The 17,189-nt window shown below is 29.6% G+C and overlaps 1 protein-coding gene across 2 annotated transcripts in view; it reads right to left on the bottom strand.

Moving 5' to 3' along the window:
• LOC129914080 (axin) overlaps nt 1–14,998 on the bottom strand; it is a 79,850-nt gene extending 64,852 nt beyond the window's left edge. Inside the window, exons 1-2 of one of the 2 annotated variants that reach the window (XM_055993133.1) lie at nt 13,798–14,998; nt 7,521–8,264 (exon numbers count right to left, since the gene is read on the bottom strand). The gene's annotated coding sequence lies outside the window, so the exon portion shown is untranslated. Of the gene's footprint in view, nt 1–7,520; nt 8,265–13,797 lie in introns of those variants that run through there. The other variant, XM_055993132.1, reaches the window with a different exon arrangement.
• Between the last annotated feature and the right edge of the window lie 2,191 nt (nt 14,999–17,189).

Genomic DNA, 17,189 nt, shown 5'->3' with positions numbered 1-17,189 from the left:
TTCTGACCTCAAACATAAAAAAAAAAATATTTTGAAAACAACGGCAACACCTACACAATATTTTAAAATACATTTTTAAAAAGCCAGAAGCTCATTCTTATCTCTTAAATTTAAATCCACTAAATTTAATCAAGACTTTTTGAAAAAATGGTCCTCAAACTCAGAATTAAAAAAAAAAAATGTTATTAGAAAAATTTAAAATGACTTTTTTCCAAACTTTTTCTACTAAAATAAGAATTTATTTAAAAAAAATTTTTGGCCATAAATATTATCAGTTGAATTTCGAAGCAAAAAAGGTAAAATACATCACACTTTTGAAAAAAAATGAAGAATTACTTCAATTTCAATGGTTTTTTTTTTTATTAAAACTGAATTTTTGCATTGAAATAATTAATTTTCTCAAAGACTGTGGTAAATAGGAACTTTAAATTTTTGCTATTTAACTTTCAACAGTAAGGGTTATTAAATGAATAAAAAATAATTTTATGTTTAGATGTTGAACTTTAAAAAAAAAATAAGTTACATTTTTTTTCAAAACTTTTATTAAAAAAAGTTCTTCGAAAATGAAATACTTTTTAATTTTTTTCATAAACCGTAATACATATTGACATTTCCTTTTATAATTTGAAATCATAATAAATGCGGCCAAAAGAAGAAATAATATGCATTTTATATTACGACCAAATTTAAAAAACGACATGTTAAAATTTTTTCAATAATTTTTTTTTTCAAAAATCTGAGTTCAATTACCATTCTTTCAAAAGCCGTTCATTCAATTAACTTAGTTTTAATTTTACATATATGACTAAGCTTCTAGCTTTTAAAAAATGTATATTTGAATATTGTAGGTGTTGCCGTTGTGTTCAAATATTTTTTTTTGTGTTTGAAATCAATTAATAAGAAAATTGCATCTATCGCTTGAACTATGGAAGATTGTCTCTCACTCCCATATATTTTTTTTCCTTAAATTTCCTAGACAATCTTTTGGCATCAATTAATTTATGAAATTTAAGAAAAAATTTTGAAAAAAATTTGTTTTTGTTCACAAAAGTCTTCAATTAAATTTAAAAAATCAAAACGGCAACACCGGCAATTTTTAATCTATAGACTTTAAAGTATTTTTAATTACCGGCGTTTGAAAAAAAAGATCATCAAAATCTAAGCTGTTCGGCCGGGTTCCCTAATATTGCCAATTTTTGAGCTTTAGTTACTCCACTAAAAGGGATGGTTGAAAAACCATAAAATTTGGTATGCATATAGAACTCGAGGAACGATTGCAGTTTTATACGTCTATCTCAACATTTCAGCGTTTTATGCGATTTTTCATTTTCAGACTTCCTATAAAAAAAAAAATAATTTGCTCTAAAATTTTTGCAAACGAAAATTTTGGGTGGACAAACGAATTAGACGATTTTGGTTCAAAAATACGACAACTATTCTGTTATCGCCCAAACGTTAACGTTTAGACGATTTTTTTCATACGTGAAAAAAATTAAAGCGAAAACGTTATCGTAAAATCCAAAATTTGTGAAAATTTTACGAAGTGTTACGAATTTTGTACATACTATTTTTTTAATCAGTGCAACAGGCTCTACACAACATGATAGGTTTCTGCCCGAGTGTATTTTTGTACCCTTTTTTGTCACGTGTAAGTTAAAAAGTGGCATTCCAATTTAATTTAATGTTTTATTTTCAAAAAAAAAAAAATGTTTATAAAAAAATAATTTTGAAGTTTGTTTTTTTTTTTTATTTTTTGTTTTTGTTTCTTAATGGATTTTACTAAAAGCTTTTAAATTGGATACTGTTATTAGAGCAATTCATTTAAGAAGCTGTTTTTTTTTCATTGTTTCCTTTGAAAGCGAAATTTAATTTTTTATTTGAATTCTAAGAGCAAGTTGGTGTGACCCAGCCGTGCATTTTATTTAATTTCATTTTCAGTTCATAATTACATATTTACTTTAAATTCACAATTTTCATGGAAAATGTAATTTCCTACAAAACGGATTTTAAATAAAATTCTCGAATTCGGCTTCGAATTATACGAAAATATTGAAAACTTAACAGTCTAATTATTCAGTGTTTTAAGAATCTTTTGATTTGATCCTTACATAAGAAAATCAATATCCTATTAGATTAATATATTATTAAGAAGTATAAGTGTGACTATTTACTCAGCATCGGACAAGGAAATTCAGTTTATTTTGATGTTTATGCGTTTTGTTGTTCAGGTCTCACAAATACATAATTGTATTATAATTTTTAATAATAAAAAGCAGGGAACGCAATTGGCTTTAAATAAAGGAAAAGCTCAGAATATGATATTTTACTTTTGAGTAACACTTACACTTACACTCTTGAAGTTAAAAAAGGATACTGAGACGCAGAGTAATGAAAATAAAATTAGAGCAAAAAAAGTATAAATTACATTTTCTAAATCTACTTTGCATGCATTTATGTGAAATTCCATTTACACCTGGTGTTTTTGCACCTCAAAGAAAGAAAATAATCCTTTTAAACTTGGATACTTTTTCTTTTTCAAAAACTTAAATGTGCCTTCATAAATAGAAAAAGAAATGAACCAAGTGGCTTTTTAAAAACATGAAATGTTTCTTTTGTTTGCTGCATTCACACACACAAATGAAAACATAAAATCGAGTGATTTGTTTGTTTGATTGCGAAAACTTTTTCAAATCATGCAATATTTCTATAGCAGCAATAAGAATGTGTTTATCACATACCATGCATTTATATTGGAACATAAAAGGCTTTCTTTCAATATAAAAATATCAAGTTTTCAAAGAAAAAATTGTTTCATAACTTTCATACAAATAGTTCCGTTATTTCTTTTATAATATTTTCCAAATCATATTGTATTTGAACGCTTGATTGGATCTCAAAGAGAAATATAAATGCATTCAATGTGATTCATTCAGATGGATAAGGGAATATTTTATATTGGGATTATACGCTAAACACAAAACATTTAGTCTTGTTCATATCAATACGGTAAGAATTTTTAAAATGTACATATGTAATCTGTACAGGTACACATATGTATGTACAATGTACATATTTAAGGTATAAAACATAAAATCGAATATTAACGTATAAATAAATTACATATAAAAATTAAATATGCCACAGTTGTGATATATGTTTTTCTGCAGTGTTTACAAGAAATGACGATCCTGAATTTTTGGGTAATATTTTCGTCATCATCTCTTACTTCAAAATGCATTGGTTCTTGATAGTGTCAATTTACTTGCTAGACTAAACCCAATAAAAGCTCTTCTTCAAAAAAAGGAACATCATATTCATATCATATCTTTTAATTTAGCACATAAGATATTTTCCAACGAAGCAAGAAAAATAATTTGAAAAAAAGTTCATCAATTCCCGAAAACAATCGTTTTGAACTTATGTATGTATATATGTACAAAAATGAACTGAATGAAATATGAAACTTAAATTAAAGTGAAAATTGTAAAGCCTAGTACATACTTGGTGAAGCAAGTCGTGAAGTGAATTCATACATTTTTTTTTTGGTCACCCGTGAACGTTCCTGTGAACTATCGTGGTGAAAAAAAAAATTGGAGAGTTTTGCTTCACGACGTGAAGTAGTTCAAGTGCAAAATTTACTGGAATCTCTTTCAATCGTGAATCTACTCTCCCTATATATTTTTCCAAAAAAATTAATTTGAAAACAAACAAAAATTGTATGAATTCACTTCACAACTTGCTTCACAAGTATATACTAGGCTTAACATCTGTGTTCTATGTTATTTTAACTTAACGAATTTAATTTGGTCAGAAACAGATGAAAATAAATTAGTACCACTTTTAATAAACTCTGATTGTGAAGTTTTTTTTAATTGATTCTTTGTTTTCTTTAAACCTAAAACAAATAAATCACTTTAAATTCTTTAAAGAGATTATTGGATTAAGTTTTGAAGATTTGAGTGCTAATATTTTTGAGTTACTTCCACTACTTTCAAAATATGTACATTATAAAGCTATTATTTTATCTACTATCCATTATTATGAGAAATATATAAAAAATAATTTTCAGAAAAATGGTACTTTTGATGCACTTTGTCTCTGTATTCATGCTGGCAGATGATCGTTTTATTCATTACCATGTCTAGAACTAAGTTTAACATTAATATGAATCGGTAACCTCTCACGCAAAAAATCATTGAGTTAGAATTTTATTAACTCAAAAGTGTAGGTTTTCCTGCAACAGTGCACTTTGATTAGATTTTCTTGTGAACCTAATAAAATCGCTAATATGTTTGCTTCTTAAGTGTATAATTCTAGCTGTACTGGTAAAGTAAATTATGAGTATCTTTAATCTGTCCCCTCCATCATTGAACATTCAACCTTAAAAGTTGATCTAGCTCATGTAGGTAAACTTATTAAGGAATTACAACCCACTTATAAGTCTGATATTTTAAGCTTTATTCCCAAAGTTTTGCGTTGTTGTGCTGACATAATTTATGTTCCATTAAGAGAACTATTCAACAAAATTTTTTGTATTATTCTGGCCTAGGCTAGATCCAAAACGTTCAAAAAATCTATTTTCTCTAAGCAGATTGCATATTAGCCCCGTAATTGGTGTCCTAACACGACACACCTTCATAGGTAGGCACACCGTAAGACTAGGCGTAGTCTCAAACGACTTCTGTAGAAGTTGCTTTGACGAAGAAGAAATAATCCAACATATTCTCTGGTCATTTCCTGCCCTTTCCAGTAGACGTAAATTACACTTGGAGCAATTCTTTTTAGATACTAGTGAACTAATACTGACATCTTCAACAATGTCAGTATTGATGTCAATACTGACATCTTCGACCTTTATTAAAAGCTCCAACTGGTTTGATAATGATGAAGTTCCTTTCAAAATCATGGTATCACAACGGACCAATAAGTGGTCAAGTGTGTCAGTTGTTTTCCTGCCAGCCATTTTTACCTAACCTATATATGGTCTTGTCTCAAGTGTGTAATTCCCAATACGGGTTTTGGAAGGGCAGATCTACTGTCTCAAATTTGGTTGAATTTACGAATAAACTGTTTAAAAGAAAATAAAAAAAATCATGCAGTTTACACTGATTTTACAAAGGCATTCATCAGCAGGGTCAACCTAAAATTGAAATCTTTCATGATGTTAAGGATCTTGGTATCATCTTTGACGAGAAATTTACATTAAAACTTCATATGTATATATTCAGTTATTTCTAATAATGTTTGGATTTATGTTATATTCTTTATACGTTTATACCTTTTACTGTAATATTGTTAAGCCTTCGTTGGAATATGCTTTTGTTGTATGAAACTTTAAAATAGTCCACAAAGGCTAATTGGTTCAGTTATTTGCTCAGGAAAAAAAAAGTTTTTCTTGCCTAGTAAAAAAATGTTCCACATACACCCCCATGACCGTTTAAGTAACTTTGAAAAACCATACAAAATCAACAAAATTAATTAAGTAACACAAGTTTAAGCTAACTGCACTTTTGTTGAGTATTTTATGCTCAAGTTTTATTTTTGTTTTAATATTCAAAACTCTAATCAGTCACTCAAATAAGTTGCTTTTTTTTTATATTACTACTTTTGTCTAGAAATTAAATTTTGTGGCATTTTTTTCTATAAAGACATTTTTGTTGTTCCCTAAACTAAAACATTTAGAATTTTAATGTTTCATTGGTTAAACCATATAATATAATCCTTCGATTTAAGCTAGAACTACATTAACACAAGGTTTGTTTAATGAAAAAAATCTAGGACAAACAGATCAGAGCAGCACAAGTTTGTAAATACTGTCAGAACAAGAAAGAACAGAAAAGTTCAACTTCGTATTAAACATGATTGACAGTTGTCTATATCAATTGCAAAATCATTTCTTGAAATAATTTTTTATTAATAAAATAAATGATTTACTAGCACTATAAATAATCCCGTATTTTTTTGTTATTAATCAAAAACTCTTAAGAAATTCACTTTTTAAAAATCTTATTTTCTCATATTTTTTCACAATGGGCACGTTCAGGAAATATTAGGGACTAGATATTTAGGAAACGTCATGTTCTGAACGGCAATTTGAGGAAATTGACTAAATTAGTTTGGATATGATGCTATTGTCAAATTTCAAAATTTACTTACATAAGTATTTTACCGATCGCATGGGGAAGACAACAAATTTCACTTAACTTTAATGAATAAATAATATTAATTATAACCGATAATGCACTTTTTACTCGTTTTTCACACAAATAAATTTAATTTTGTTAAATTAATTCTTTAATTCAAAACAATCCGCTGTCATGTTGACAAAAAAAACTTTCCTAAATTTTTAGGGAAAATTTTCTTGCCTAACTTTCCAGTTAGCTTTCCAATAAAATTACCTAAATTGGAAAGATTTTTTTGACAGCTGACCAATCAGAGACCGAGAAATTACCTAAATATTTAGTGCCTAACGTTTCTGAACCTGCCCAATCAAACAAACAGCTGACAATTGACACTTTTCACTCACTTGTTCTACTTCAAAAGTAGGAGCAGAAAAACTTGAACTTTTCTGTGCTGAACAAATTCATGAAACATAAAATGACAGATTAAAGAATAAGCTGGGGCAAGTTTTTTTTCATGAAACACAAAAACTTGTGCTTTTCGGATCTTTTCTGTTCTTTTCTGTGCGGATCAAATTCATTAAACAGACCTACAAAGTCAAAAAAAAGTATAAAAAGTAAATAAAAGTACAAAATAACAAAAACAATTTTATTGATGTGACATTTAAAAATTGAAAAATTAGAAACTTTTTTATACTTTTTTCACTTTGTGTTTCTATGTAGTTCAGGCTTTAGACCGAACTAAATCGAGGGACTTAGGTACTGTTTATAGATTATCTATAATTGTATTCATTGTAATGTAATGTTTATTTGATCAACATCACGACTTCGAATATGAATCATAAAATTGTCATATACAAATTGTAATACATTAGAATCAAAAAGTATCAACAAAAAAAAAAACAGGGTGATATTTGGATCATAAATGTTCTTATCCCTCAAATTATAGTTTTTAACTTAATTTTTTAAATTAAAAAAAAAAAACTTTTTATGATTATTATCTTTGTTCAAAATAAGGTAGTGACGATTTAGATTACAATTATATTACTTAATGAAAAATTTCATTTCCTACAAAATGTATTATGACTACAATTTTTCGAATTCGGTTTAGATTTTGAGTAATTTCGAAAATATTGAAAAGTGAGCAGTGAGACCATTGTCTCACTAATATTTAGATCCTACCTAAACGTAAACAATAAAAGAAACGTGTGAATTCAATACTTTACTTCTTCCCCCAACCTCATATTCTGATAATTATGATAATTATGTATATATTAATAATAATTAAATTAATTACATTAGATTTTCTGTATAAACGTATAAAAATCATTATATTTTTTTAAATAATTTGTTTGTATTTAATTTTTTTTATAAAAAAGTATAATATAATATTGTACTCACCGTGAGAAAATAAACAAATTATTAATTAATTATGGACCGAAATTTGAAATTTTTTAACAACAAAAACAACGGGATCAACAAATTAACTTCGATTGCTCCTTTTTTTTCTACTTGAACTACTCCTACGTTTTTTTGATTATTATTTAAAGAAGCGAATCAGAGTTCCTCTAGATTTTATATAAGTGCATATTCTAACAAACAAATTTAACGATATTTAAATTTAAAAATAACTAATAAAGCATCAGAAAATTTCACTTAAAACTTATTCACATTTAACTTTTGATTTAATGATTAAAAATTGGAATTTAAAAAAATAATATTCGTTGACATACTAATGATCTATTTTGCTTTTTTTATATTTTTTTCTATATTAATAGATTTAGATAAGATTAACAAGAACACATTCTTTTTTTTTAATTTATTTTTACTATTTTTGCTGTATGAAATTGTGTGTATGTTTTTTTTTTTTTTTTGTTAATATATTTTAATGTGTGACATTAGTTATATATTTTTTTTTAATTTCACTTTTTCGTTTTTTTTTATTATTCTTTGCCTTTTTTATGTGTTTTACGCGTTTTTTCGATGAGTTATTGAAAGAAATATTTCTTGCTCCGGGGTAGAGAGAACATTTTTTTTTGTTGTTTTGCGTTTTTTTAAGCAAGTTTGTTTATTAGGTAGATTCGTTGTCACGATGTGCTCTTCGTTTGGTTAATAACAATCTCGTCAATGCAATCTTTTAAAAATCTGAAAGATAAAAGGATTTTTTTTAGTTAAGTGGTAAATGAGATGTCGGAAATAAATTGTTATAAATGTAAATTATTGCAGACCTAAGAAAAATGAAAGAACATTTTTGAACAATATTTTTAATCATTCAGACGAACGTTGAAAGTATTTGAGGAATGCTTGAAAAATTTTAAGTCGCATACATATTTGTGATTGTTTTTTTTTTTTTTTTAGATCATATTATATTATATTAATACATTTTGTTTACATTTTGTAAACATAAAATATTGTATTTGTAACATAGATGAAATTACGAGACAAACATAAAAGCAGTAGGGGGCGATGCAAGATAACCCTGGGATCGGAGCGGTGATTCGAAGAGAAAGATACATCAATAACAAATCTCAAAAGGAGCTTTCCATTGGAACGTATATGAAATTTTGGCATGTTTTTTTATGTATGAAATAGATTTTAAGTACCGTAAAAGTTTTTAGATCGATTTGAACACTTAGAAATAATTTAAGATTATCCCTTCTATGTAATGAAGTGTCTAGAAGTCTCAGTTTAACAAATATAGTTACCATAAATTAGATACATATGTTGCGTAACGTAAACGACATTAAGTCAACCACGTTTAAGCGTTTATATTTACTTAAAACTAGATGAAAAGTTTGGCTGGGTGAATATCGATTTAGGAGTTAAGTTCGCAAACACTTGTTAACTCTTGACAAAGAGTTATTTGCCTCTAAAAAGTTTTTCATTGCAATAAATCCCATCTATTACTCTTTTTCCTTATTATAAAAAGTTACCATTTTTCATGGAATGCCCAAAAATCAAAATTGTAGCTTAATTCTATTTTATTACAAGAATTAAACATCATCCAAATGAACGTATGTACATTAGGGCGTTCGTTATTTAGGTTTTTTTCGGGAATCAAGTTCCTAAGTTGAAAAATTGTTTCTAAATAATAAAAAAAAAAATCCCCTAATTTTTTCAGATTTTTATTTTGACGCTAGATGGCGGCCCAAGAGGGTTGAAGTTTTTTACATTTAGGCTATATCTACAAAAATGGCCTAATAAGTCAACATATACCTATTTCAAATGAGAAAAAACTTTAACCCTCTTGGGGCGCCATCTAGCGTCAAAATAAAAATCTGAAAAAATTAGGGGATTTTTTTTATTATTCAGAAATAGTTTTTAAACTTAGGAACTTGATTCAAAAATAACGAACGCCCTTATGTATGTACATAATGTTCGGAGGCAACATCAATGTTAAGCAGAAGCATTTTTTTACATGGTTCTTTTTTGCGGGTTTAACTAAGTGAAAAGTATAAATAGATGTAATATTCTATAATCCTCAGCCTATGGATTGAAGAACTAAAACCTATAGACGATCGGGGAATTGAAAAATCCCTATTACAATAGGCGATTTTATGATCGACAGTTGCCGACTATACGATCGGTTATTTTCAATCACATTTACGGGGTGGACAGAGTTTTTGCTAAATTGTTTGTAGTTAAAATTGATTCACGTCTCAAATTGAACTTGAGCTAATATGTAGCTCAAGTTCAATTAGAGACGTGAACCATCAATCTCGAAAATGTTATTAAATAAGCAAGGGTATTATCTCTAAGGATAGATTACTATGGGCAACAAACAACTTCGATCAATACAAATCACTTGGTCCAGAGCGGGCCTGGAGAGAAGCTAAGGTGGTTTTTATACTAAAAGTGGGGAAATGTTCTCATGTACATAGACTTATAAGTCTATCATGCTTTCTGGTTAAAGATTTGGAAAGAATGATAGATGTTCATCTAAGACACGAAATGGAACCTTATCTGATCTGTGATGCACAACATGCCTACGCAAAGGGAAAATCGGGGGACACTGCTCTTCATTCTCTAGATAGCACCATTGAATATTCCCCGAACTATAAAGAATACACTTTGGTCGCATTTTTAGACATAGAGTGCGTTTAATAATGTCAGGGATTCAGCAACCATGAATTCTCTACACAATCTTAAAAAAAAAAGAGGACCTGCTTAAGAACATGATGATTATTATGCTTATCAGTTCATAGTTGGGAAACTTCAAAACACGTGACCCCTCGGGAGTCTCGTCACTTCTCTTATGGAGCTTGGTATTCAATAAATTGCTACTAGACCTAGAGGGAGAAGGTTTTAAGGTTATAGCCTACGCGGATGTTGTGGCAATTGGAGTTTCAGGCAAATACAAACAGACGAATAACTGCTGATGTGGATTGGATGTACACGGAGAAATACAAAATTCCGAACTTCAAACCCCCCACAATTAAAGATAAAAGATTTAATCTATCCAAACAAGCTGAATATCTAAGACTCATGATCTGTGAAGTGACGAAATAAAGGGCACTCAGCTCATGCAAAAAAGTCATTGGTGACAAATGGGTTTTTCTCTAATACTGTACATGTCGTTTATAAGACGGGTACTTGCATAAGGGGTGATAGTATCGTGGACCGCACTGGACAAAGCGATAAACTTAAACAAACTTATTAAAATGCCCTTCGGACGCCCTCAACACACTTCTAGATCTAATATCCCTATGCATCTACAGCATACTTAGCTACTCGTTTAAAAGCAACCTTACAGTGTCGCAATATATTGGAAATATCTACAAACGACGCTCTTGTGATTTCGAAGTTGGGTTATTGATACTTTGCGACTCCTCATTTGAGTTCTTATTTTGATATCTTGAAAACTGGAGGTGGGCAATGAATTCATCAGAACCAAATGTCTATTGATTCGTAAAAATATGAGTTGGAAAAGAAAGATATTTAAGATATTGCGGTCTTGTACGTGTTCATTAGATGCACGGCACTTAGAAGTGCCCTTCGGTTAAAATAAGTGGGCTTCTCGAAGCACATTACCTATGGCCATAGGTCTTTGATACAAACATACAATATATTTTCCGAGCTGTAATCGACTACTGACTACATCTCACTCTTATTAGATTTCAATAAAAACTTTTCTATTTTAATACCCGAAAGACAGGGATAGGATCCGAACTCGCTTATCAGTCAACAGGATATCCCCTTGTACGCTTATGATCAAAAACGGAAACTGGAACAAACTCCCAGCCGACTTTAGTGTCTTTCAGGCTGAGATTTATGCTATTGAAAAAGCGGCTGGTACACCAGCAAAAACTAAACTTCGCTGAGATTACATTTTTCGTGAACAGCCAGGCTTCTATCAAAGCCTTAGCCAGTGAGACTATAAGGTTTTAAAATGCAGAAACCAAGTAAAACTTTGGTAGGTTCCCTGGGCATAGCAATATAGAAGGGTCAGCATCAAATAATAGGAGTAGCAGCATCCAATTAGTTATGAGGTCAGATATCCCGATTGACTTGCCCAAAAGAAAATCATAAAATAACTCATGGAGGACCAGAACGACAGTGTTATCTCTAACAGTGTATATCTTAAAACAAATGAAAAGGAAACTCGGTATATGTTTCGCTTTGGAAACAGGAAAACATGAGGAAATTCATTAAAGTACAGGATGGTGTGTAAATGAACCAGTCTATTTAAACCAATAGTTTAAGAACATCTATGCGACATTCTTAGATAAGGGGATCACAATGGACCAATATGCTTCTTGTACCCATCAGCTTAATAAAGTGCCTACCCTATAGCTCCATAATAGGTGCCAAATGGACACTGTCTCATAGGCAGACACGCCGAAAGACTAGGCGTAGTCTCAAACGACTTTTGCATAAGTTATATTGATGAAAAAAGAAACAGTCCAACACTTTCACATATCGTACTCTTTCCAGCAAAAGTAAACTATACTTGGAAAAATACTTTAACATTTCAACTAATCAACACTGACATCTTCAATCTTCACCGCTTTATTAAAAGTTCCCAATAGTTAAATAGTGACGCAATTCCTTGCAATATAATGTTATCACAATCTAACCTAATCATGATCAAAACCATAAAGTTGTCAAAAGACAAAATACTAGATGAAAAATGTTTTGTTTAGTTATAAAAAGTTACAAACAAAAATCAATGGGCAGGGGGTCAATTCCCGATCTATGAAACTGTGAAGTGATACAAAATTTATCATTTCAGTTTTCATATGAAAAATTTTTGAAGTTTGTTTTAATTTTTTTATCACATTTTTGAAGTTTGTTTTAATTTGTTCATAAATCTAGATTCGAATTTATTATGAAAACCTGGGGGGTCATTCCGTAATTTTGAAAACGATAATCAAATCGATGATAATGTAAACTGTAAAACAGTTTGAGAATCTTTAAAGCTATTTAAGTCAATTCTGATTCAAATTTCCTAAATAGTTTATATAAATAAAAGTTTTCGTATCCCTAGAAGTCGTATCACTTCACAGTTTCACAGATCGGGAATTGACCCCCAGGTTTAGAAACGTTAGGGACTAAATATTTAGTCAAGTTTCGCGTCTCTGATCGGTCTGCTGTCAAAAAAGTTGACTAGAAAGTTAGGCAAAAAAAATCTTCCTAACTCGATTTAATTGTTTACCTAACTTTCCATTCAGAAAATGACGTTTACTGAACATTTAGTCCCAAACGTTTCCTGAACGTGCATGCAAAACGATGGAATCGCCCTCAAAATAGAGTGTTTTCGTGACATTCGCATTCATATCAACAATAGATGATGACGATTTTCTAAGATTCAAATAAACATTTGTATTTTTTATTTATAGCTCTCAACAATGTTTTTTTTTTGTTTATTACTGCGCAATATACCTACCTACCTACCTATTAAAATTTAAATAAATAAAACAGTGAAATAAATATTCCTGAAATATATGTATTTAGGGAGGTACCTACAACAAATAATCAGAAACTATTTTAATGGCATTTGTTTTCCAAGATATAGTCTAAATAACCTTGAAAAAAAAGAACTTCAAAATCTTTTATATAGCGAAGTAACGAAGCTCAACTTAATTTGAATGGATTATTATTATTTATTAACAAGTGATTAAAATTACATGGTTGAATGGATTAAAGTCACAATATTCAAATAAATTTTGTTAATATTTTCTTTTTTTGAATAAATGTGAATTCATACATCTCCTACAAGAAAATCCACTTATCGTCTTCGACTGTCGGCAACTCCCAGTCTCCTAAAAACCAGTAATGAATATAAAAAAAAATTATAAATGAAAGTAAAACACGAAACTCTCTGTACAACCCGAAAGGAATGCACGAGCGCAATGCAAACTTTATATTTTTTTTTTTTTATTCTTTGAGGTGTGTGTCATCCTCATCATCATCACAGGGAAACCGACATCGACACCGACCACAAAAAGTTGATGTCGATTTCAATATGAATAAAAAAAAGTGCATTTTATGAAAATGACAAGTTTGGTTTAAGACCAAAAACCAGACCCAGACTAAAAAGACCAATGAGAACCATCGTTATCATAAAGGCCACAATCTACAAGGACATGAAATTATTTATATGGTAAATTGGCAAGATTTAGAAAGGTGTGGAAAAACAGTGGAAACATCTTGGATAAGTCATATTTTCGTTACTCACCTTTGATTATTTCTTTTTAACATTTCTTTCGATTTCTTGCTGCTTTTTCGGTGATTTTACTTCGTGGTTATTGGAAATTAAATCGAAATCGAAATTATAAAATGCAGTGGACGGGTTGTAGTAGCTGATTGCAAGCATTAATAAATTATTATTCATTTTGATTCATTCTCATTCTCTTCCCTTCTCTCGGTCAAGTTGGATACCGAGATTATTTATATGATCAACAAAATTGCATGACGACGATAAATTGATGCTGTTTAAGATCATCTTCAAATAAACAACAACATGGAAATCGAACAAACGATTCCATTCAATGATCATTTGCTTTTAAATGTGCATTATTTTGTTGATGATTGGGCCGAGGGCCGAGTGACAGCGGCGATATCAGTAACAAATAAAGTTTGAATGAATTAATATTTTGTGGTTTGCGATGATGACGGACGAGCGAGAGTAAAGGTAAAGGTAGCAGCCAGCAGCGAGCGGCTGAAGCACCAGCAAGCAAGGAGTCTCCCGTGTCTCCTCTCACTCAGCAAAAAGACATTTCAATTTGTTAGAATGGGAGAGTCGTCAAAAAACCAAATCAAAAATCCTCCTCTTTTTTGCTTGTCAAAAGTTCGTCTCCAACAATCAATACTTTCAATTGTTATAATTAACAGTAGATAAATATAATAAATAAAGAAAAATTGTATTAAAACTTTTAACTTTATTTTAATAGCACGGTTTTAGACAATTTTATATTATTTTTTTTTTTGTTCATATTCATGCATTGCATTGCATTTCACGTTCCGTTCACGCACGCAGGTGTATATGTATACAATACAATAAAAAAAAAATAATAAAATAAAAATTCTTCTTCTCTTCTGTGTTGTGTGTGTTTTGTTGTTTGTGTGTATTAGTTTTTTTTGGACGTTTTATATTGAGATATGCATTTTATTGGTATAATTTTTTTTTTTATTATTTTTAATTTCAACTTTGCGATGCGAGTTTATTTTGTATATTTCTTTTGTGGTTATTCTTTTTTTTTGTTATTTAGATTTAGTTTATTTGTAGATTTTTGTAGAGAGCAATGAAAATTGTTTTTGATTATTTTGTTGGGGGAATCGAAAAAAGTTTCACACGGAAAAAACCACACAAACGCGACACCTTAAAAAATTATGTTCCTTCTTTTTCGATTTTAATGAGAGAGTGTGTGTTGTGTGTGCACTTTGTGAGGTTATGTCAGTTTTTTTTTATTTTGCTCATTTTGAGTGAAGTTGGTTGTGATTTTGTGTGTGGATGTTGCGGGTGGAGGTATTTTTGTTTTTTTTGCTCAAAATAGTCAAATTATTTTTGTTTGTGTTGTTATTTGTTTAAATTAAAAATTATTAATGCAATGAAAATTTGAATTAATAAAGTAAAATTTATTTATTTTTTGCCATTTCCATTGCTTTTTGTATGATATTATGGTCGTAAATAATTTTATTTATTTTAAACCTGAGCACATTATGGCTGATATGTAGTGTTTGGTAATGAAAACACAGATGTCACTGCGTACATTTTATCATTGTATAAATATTCTTATAGTACTCTTATGAAGTAGAATTTTCTATTTTGCGTCGCCACCGCTGGGATCGCTAGTTTATTTTATGTTTGAACATTATGCAGAAAATTGAAGTGCAGATCTACCAAAAGATGTCGCTAAAGTATTTTCATGGATTGATAGAAATATATATACAATGATTTTATCATTGTATATATATATATAGAAATATATATACAATGATTTTATAGATAATAGTTCAAAATTCAATATACAGATGTCGCTTATTTCAATTAACGTGAATCCCCAATGGTTGTGGGATCGAATATAAATGATTTGGTATAAATTGGTAGAGAGCTGCCAGAGCATATTAAAAAATAATAATAAAATACTCAAATAATGGCATTGCTCAGTTTTGCTAGTACATATTTGAAATAATAGGTGTGTTTTTTATTACAACCGGTCTTAACTTGACAAAAAAAACGCAGTCTGAGCTAAGCAATTTACATGTTAAATACAACAACACCTTAGCCCCTTGGGCTTAGTTGTTTAGCCCGGAGATTTCTCTGGGCTTAGCTTTTTGAAGAGTTTTAAATCTGTGCTACCAAACTAATTTTTTCATAAATTGTTTAGAATTTGTTTAAAAACGTGAAAACTCACGTTTGGAAGGACAAAATGTATTAAAATAGTTTTGCTAGCATACATTTTTGTATCTCTTTGTAAAACATATATGAAAAATACAAGAAAATGACGAAAGCGAAAAATATGACAACTCTAAATTTTTGTTGTGTCTGCTGTTTTCGGAACATTCAATATACAGTGCTGCCAAGATTTCAGGTAAAGCCCCGATGCGTTTTTTTTGTCCAGTTAAGACCGGTGGTAATAAAAAACACACCTAATGTTTCTGTTATTTATGTAAGAGAGCAAAAATAAAATAACTTGACACGTATCTGCCAAATTTTTGATTTAACTTATTTTTTTTGGCTTCTCGTGTTTTGTAGAAAAATTACACAATCTTACATTCCAATAAACTGTTTAACAAAAAAAAAACAAATTTAAAAAAACTTTTCTCATGACCTAATCCGTTTTGTATGGCATACTGAATATATTAAAACTGCATACTTTGTTTTTCAAACTAACAAATCTGGATTTAAGGACAAAAAATTGTTTTTTAGACCTTGAAACATTGCAATTGCAAATACTCTAGTTTCGTCAAACTATCTGGTCGTCCTATGGCGGGATCTTCTACTATCTCACTTTTCAGTACCTTTTCTTTAGATCTATCTCAAAAAAATAAGATATATCTCAAGAAAATGTACTGAAAAGTGATAAGAGCTTCAGCTCATTTTTATTGCATACGACCCAATATTATTTGTGTTTACTGCTGTATAACAAAATAACAACTCAAGATATGAAAAAAATTATTAAGATTTTTTTTGTAGAGAATGTAAACTTTAGTTTTTACTTTGTCATCTTTGCGATCGGATTGCAAATAACAGAGATATGATGAATTGGCGCCCCTTTTTATCAATATTGCCGATCCGGCCCTGGAGGTAGAGGTCAGGACTTTTACTGTATGTTCAATAGTAGGTATGCCTTAATTTAGGTCTCCACCAATTTTCTGCTTTTACCTAATTAATTTAGCTATTTTTGCTAATTTGACTGGTACAGCTATTATTTCTAACTAAACATCTTTTTAATGAATTTGATTCACATCACATATCCCTACTAGCAATTTTGCTTCTATAATGCTTTACAGAAGCAACATTTGCATCTGTAAAGCTTTATAGAGCCAAAATTGTTTGTCGGGATGTGTATAGGGCCATATTCATAGACGCTATCTAAGTTGCTACTAAGAAAGACTGGAGATCTG

This window comes from Episyrphus balteatus, chromosome 3 (genome assembly GCF_945859705.1).
Source record: "Episyrphus balteatus chromosome 3, idEpiBalt1.1, whole genome shotgun sequence".
Classification (NCBI taxonomy): Eukaryota; Metazoa; Arthropoda; class Insecta; order Diptera; family Syrphidae; genus Episyrphus; species Episyrphus balteatus.
This window is presented reverse-complemented; position numbering and strand designations above follow the sequence as displayed.